General features: G+C 45.2%; 1 long non-coding RNA gene across 1 annotated transcript; it reads right to left on the bottom strand.

The window, feature by feature from the left end:
* Positions 1 to 350: 350 nt before the first annotated feature.
* Positions 351 to 2,443, bottom strand: LOC121445537. The gene is made up of 3 exons (XR_005973950.1): positions 2,351 to 2,443; positions 863 to 963; positions 351 to 457 (listed from the first exon to the last, which is right to left on the bottom strand). It is a non-coding gene; the product is annotated as an uncharacterized LOC121445537 (long non-coding RNA).
* Between the last annotated feature and the right edge of the window lie 3,578 nt (positions 2,444 to 6,021).

The raw sequence follows: 6,021 nt of genomic DNA, 5'->3' as shown, positions 1-6,021 counted from the left end.
CTTTAACCAAAGACTTTCTTCATTTAGCTTAGTTTAAACTGGGCTTTTTGTCGTGTGCAAGGATAATAATTCTACCATATTTTGTCTTTGTTGTCTTCAATTTTCACCACTGTAAGATGAATATTTCATGCATTGCAATTATCTTGTGTCTGTATAACTACCCAATCTACTTCAAGAGGGGACATCATACCAGGATGGAGGAAGACACTGCTCCAAATGCTAAGGAAGACGTTCTTTATCTGGCGAGCATCAGATTTCACACGTGATATATATCTTACTGATCTTCAGTACAGTAATAATCATTATTTGTATGTTCCGATTCTATGTTTCTAGCTGAGGTCTCTGCTGAAGCTTGGGTTAAACTCTCGCAGCTTCCAAGTAGGTTCTCTGCAGCCATTAACATAGCACACCCCAAACTGAACCTGGGTCTTCTGTCTTCAACCCCTTCTCATGTTCCCTGTTGAAAGAGGTCCACCCTTCACCAATGTCTCTAAGTTGCCCTCCTTTACCTCCCTGTTTCTTCACAGCCCATGCCATCTTCTAGCTCAAACAGGCCTGTGATCTAAACCTCTCTCCTATTTGTGTCTTCCTCTCTGACTCTGCTGCACTTCCGCAGTAAGGCTCCCGTCACTCAACCGTATCTAAACGTTTTTGCCTGTTCTGAATGTAGTTCTCTCCCCTTGTCCATTGGGACCTAGAAGCGGTAGCAGTTCTGCTATTACAGCCCCCTGGGTAACCATAGGTCCCTTTATTATTCCCCCTTTGAAATAAGCCTTTCCTAACCTACTCCAATGTGCTAACCCCAGCCCAGGCTCACTTCTCCCCAAAGCAGACTCCTGTATTAGCTCCTTCCTTGTCTCACCTTCATCCCTGGACTTCTGTTCATGTAACTGGAGAGGGCAGGTGAATGAGAACTGGCAAGTCCATTGTGGGGAGGGAGCAAGCCCAGAGTTGAAAGAAGACCTAAGGATTAGAGATGCAATTATTTCAGATCATTTTAAACATGAGGACCTCTTTGTCTGTGGTTTTGAGGCCTACTTGTCCAGGGTAGAGTAATAGGAAAACCATCTGTTAGGGACCAAGTCAGATACCTACAAATACACACCTAAGCTGGCCCAGCTAGAGGTGGGTTTCTCTGCCTGAGATGTCACGTTGCATAACACATTACAACTGAACATGGGCTTTTGTACCCTAGAGGCTGACAGATGGCTGATCAATCAATACATGTTTCAGAAATGATTGATCTACAATTTTCTCCTCTTCAAAGGCAGTGAAGTAGGAAGCCCAGAGTTTCTCATCTTTACATTACAAGAAAGGAAACCAGGGCCCCAAGAAGGTTTCCTGGTTCAAATGCCCAGTGACCGTGGATGCTCAAACCAGAATCCAGGTGTGTCGAACACCAATACCTTCAAGGGGAAGCCGACAACCGTGTCAGAAAAGAAAGAGAGCTTCTTGAGGGCATTTGGGGTTGGAGCTTGTGCTTAAGTACCTTTTCAGCCTCTAGGATCCTACCCTAGCTTTCCATGATCACTCAGGACGCAGTGAGAGCTGCCAGTGGAGAAAGGTAGGTGGAAGTTCAGGCTGCTGACCAGCAGGGAATTGAGCAAAGGGAACAAGAGAAAGGCTTTCCGGTGCCAGGACTCTAGGGACATGTTTGTTGACTTTTTGCTCTGCATTAACGACATCCAACTAGGCTTTGAAGCTAACTTTTGGATTGAAAGGTTCCAGGGGGTGAGCTGAGAAGTTCACGACCTGGTTGCTGAGCATTCCCAAACAACAGAAAAATCCACAACAGCTCTAGGAAAATGCCAGAATTATGCAGAAAGTGGGGAGGGAACTATAGAGAAAACAGAACTGTGAGGGAAATGGGAAAAGAGCAACATGAATTTAAAAGAAAAACAACAACAACAAGAAGAGAGGCTGCCCAGTAGGCAGCAGCAGCAATTGTAATGGCATCAGCAGGCCTTGATGGTGTTGAAGGCACCTTCATGACACCCTACCAGACCAACCAGGCGAAGACCAAAGGAACCAACTCCCTAGCTTGCTCTCAACTGTATCTCTGAAAACATGGTTCTGAGTCTTTGCTGCCTTGTTCATAGGCAGCAGTTGCTCCATGCCTGCCTGCTTTGCTCCCAAACAGAGTCCTTAGTGCTGGTGGATATCTTGCTCTAACCCAATAATTCTTCTGATTTTGTCTGATATCAGTGTGCATCCCCCTACCCTTTGGCTAAACTCTAAGACTTAAACTTTTCTCCAGAGAAAGCCTTCTGACCCTGTTTGCACCCCAGGATCGGGTCCTATGCCCCTCACATATGTGCCCATAGTAACATAGACCTTTTCCAGCGCTCACCACTTTCTCCGCAAGGGGCATGTGCAGAGCATCCTCAGCTACACCGACATGAAACACGAAGCAGAGTCCAGCATTGACAATGTGTCAGTTAGGTATCTATTGGACAAATAAAAGGGAGAACCGGTCAAAGTCTCAAAAATAGCTTTCTCACTCACCAAATAAAGGAGAGGAAAATAATCACATATGGGGAATTTGAGTAAAGATATTATTTTAAGAGAAAAAGAAACCCAGGGAAACAAATAGCTTTCCATCTAAGGGTCATCAAGACATAGATTACCCCCTTGGTAATTGTGCGGTTATAATTGTCACTGCTGAGCCTTTTGGGAAAAGGATTAGAGAGATTTCCTTCCTTAAAAATAAACAAAGAAAGCCAAAAGCTACCAAACGCTTATGTACCTCCCAAACACTCAGGCTCAACCTACTGTCTAAACAGACAGAGGGCTGATGGAGTGGGACAGCGTGATCCAAAGGGACAACTTTTTGTCACCCACACTAGTAGCTGAAATGCAAGAGTGCAGGTCACCGGTGTCAGTGTCCCAGAAGATTCCCAAGTCCACGTAGGGGTATTTGGATTTGTGAAGTCTTCTGATTAAATATCCCCAGTTGCTTAGCACTTTTTGTGGACACCGATGAATCGAAAGAGCAGCTGTATGTGACCCAGAGAGCCAGTAATGAACTATTGCACCCGGAAACCTGACTTCCTGGATGTCCGTTAGGTATGAACATGTCAACATCAACCTGCACTCCAAGGTCTCCAAACAGTGTGATTTGCCCACAAAAGGTGATCGATATATTGATCACTACATGACTAGTCAGGGACATGAGGAGCAATTATTGGCACTCAACTCTAGAGTCAGAGGAGGACCCATTAACTATGAAATATATGGCTGCAGTTCTACATTTCTGCCACTAGATGGCGATGTTTGTTTTATTCTGCCACGGTAAACATGGAGCCATGCAATATCACATTAAGAGTTTTATAGATACTTAAACTTAGGTGCCCCACAAATATGAGTACTGTGCCTCCTTTCACACTGTCCTTTCTATCTCTCCTCACTTCTCACCCTTGTCAACTCTGGATACAACTAAAGTCATCAGAAGGGGATGTTTCCCTTAATGTGAGAAAAACTACATTAAGAAAAGCTTGGATGAATATTGTGGGGAATGATGGCAGATATCCAGACAGCTACTGGCAAACATCCCTTTAACCCAAATACAACCTCATATATTTGCTTCTATACTAAAGGCACAGAGATAATGACTTTGGACACAAGTCATGGTTATGGAAGGCACTGGGGTCTTCTAAGAGCAATTCATGAACCCAATGAAGATTGAAGCGTGAGGCAGAATTCATGGTGGATAAAGGCAGTAAGCACTCATCCATCCAACAACCATTTTTCCTGGACCCAAGCACGAGTGCGCTGTCCATCACCTGAGATACACTAGTGAGCGGAACGCTGCCCCGAAGAGTTCCAAACAGGAGAAGCGATGGATGATTAAAAAGTGCACTGAAATTCCCAGTTTTTGGTGAGCAGGAAGGCAAACTATCTGCTGAAATATGTGCTGTTGTGTTGAAAAAGAGGGACCGCACTTCTGGTTCAGAGGGCAGTCTAGGTGGTCCTCCGTGAGGAGGCAGCATTACAACCAACGGAAGGATGAGAAGAAGCCAGACACACAAGGGAGACTGGGAAAGAAAGGGATGAGCCAGGAGTGAGAGCCAAAGAGTTCCCTTGCAGAACTACACCCGCCCCCGCCATCTGCTCCAAGACTGAGACCTCACGTTTACAAAGCTGCTGCTGCGGGAGGTTGGGAAACCTCCCAGGACATTTGAATTATAACACATTCTTCTTATATCAAGATAACGTGACAGGAAAACAGAAAGAAAAAAGTGATTAAGCAACTGGGCTTCGAAGATGCCTCCACTGCCTACAGAAGCCCCAGCCAGCCTGCTTAACCCTTCATGTGCTGCAGCGTCGTTGGTGAAGGCAAACACTTGGGCTTCATCTGCTTTGAGGCATTCACCCGCAAAGCTCCAAAGACAACAGGAAGAAGCATTTGTGTCCTCAGTGACAAAGAGAACAGATGTGAGCATGAGGGGCCCTTCCAGATCCCATAGCTGTGTTCTCATGGGCCCTAAACACGGTAGCAGCAAGTCCGTGTGCAGAGATTGGAAAGTTAATGGTGAGACTTTGGTCTTGGAGTACACAAATCCTGGCATCTTGCCAACAGTAGCTGCTGAACAGAATCATAATGACCAAGGCTTGAGTGGCTTGCTGGCAAGTGTGGGGTCTCAGAGACTGAAACGGAACATCACCGTATGGATGTGATGGATGCCCGTGGAGCATTTTGACTTTAGAAATGACAAAAGCAGCATGACCACCATTGCCCTCTGAGGACAATGACTATTTTTATCTCAGCCATCAGACCTGTTCTTTTTTAGCTCAGGGGTCACCCCCACCCTACCAGATTAGACATCCTCCACTCTGTTTGTTCCCACTGCAGGTGAGTCCCTGTTCTCCTTATTCACCTACAAGTCTCGTTGGATTTCAAAGTCAAGTTTACGATGATGGATAAAAATGAAATAATAGAAAAGAAAATGGTGGAAGCCGAGGCCAAAAAGACAGCAGCACCCAATAAAGAAGGAGGAGCCCAGACTTTACCAGTTTTTAGGTTTGTTCTTTTTTTCTTGCAATATGGTCTCATGGGGCCCAGGCTAACCTTGAACTCCCTGTGTAGCACTGGCAAGGGTAGGGAGAGATAACCTTGAACTTCTGACCCCTCACCCCAACCCCCAAATGCTAAGATTACAAACCCAGACTACTACACTTGGTTTATGCAGTTCTGGGATCAAACCCACGGTTTCCAGGATGGTAGGCAAGCATGTTTCCTACATCAGCAGCCCACGCCACTTTCAAACTTTACCTTAAAGCTCGGTGTTTTCCAAACAATTGCCAGACCCGCCACAACCTCAGCATCTCTGCCACATCTTCATTCCTTCAGGACTATCATTTCCTTATTTTATCAACACATAGTTAATTTTTACTAAATATATTTTAATGGAAACAATATTAGTACCACCATATCTGTGGAGGGGAAAACAGCATTGGATTAAAAGCAGATCATCATAAAAATTATGCGTAATAAAATGCAAAATGTCTCCAAACCTTTTCTTGAGTGGCTTAAATGTTGTCTTAGTTAGGTTTATTTTGCTGTGATAAAGCACCATGACCAAAAAGCAAGTTATGGGAAGTTATTTGGATTACACTTCCATACTGCAGTTCATCACTGAGGAAAATCAGGACAGGAACTCAAACAAAGCAGGAACCTGGAGGCAGGAGCTGAAACAGAGGCCATGGAAGGGTGCTTCTTACTGACTTGCTCCCCATAGCTTGCTCAGCCTGCCTTCTCATATTACCCAGGACCACCAGCCCAGGGATGGCATCATGTCCAATGGGCCGGGCCCTTGCCCTTCACTGATTATGCTGATGCCTTACAGCTGGATCTTACGAAGGCATCTTCTCCATTGAGCTTCCTCCTTTAAGGAAATAAGTTTGCATGTCAAGTTGACAAGAGACTACCCAGTGGTCATGCTATCCTTGAAGATGCAGAAGGGTTGGCAGTGGAAGTTGAACTGAAAGATTTGAACTCTCACAGCGGAGATGAGACTGTGT

The sequence above is a fragment of the Microtus oregoni genome, unplaced genomic scaffold (assembly GCF_018167655.1).
Source record: "Microtus oregoni isolate MIOR12 unplaced genomic scaffold, Mior012 000202F_ref0000011, whole genome shotgun sequence".
Lineage (NCBI taxonomy): Eukaryota > Metazoa > Chordata > Mammalia > Rodentia > Cricetidae > Microtus > Microtus oregoni.
The sequence above is the reverse complement of the archived record's forward strand: the minus strand, read 5'-3'. Positions and strand labels throughout refer to the sequence as shown.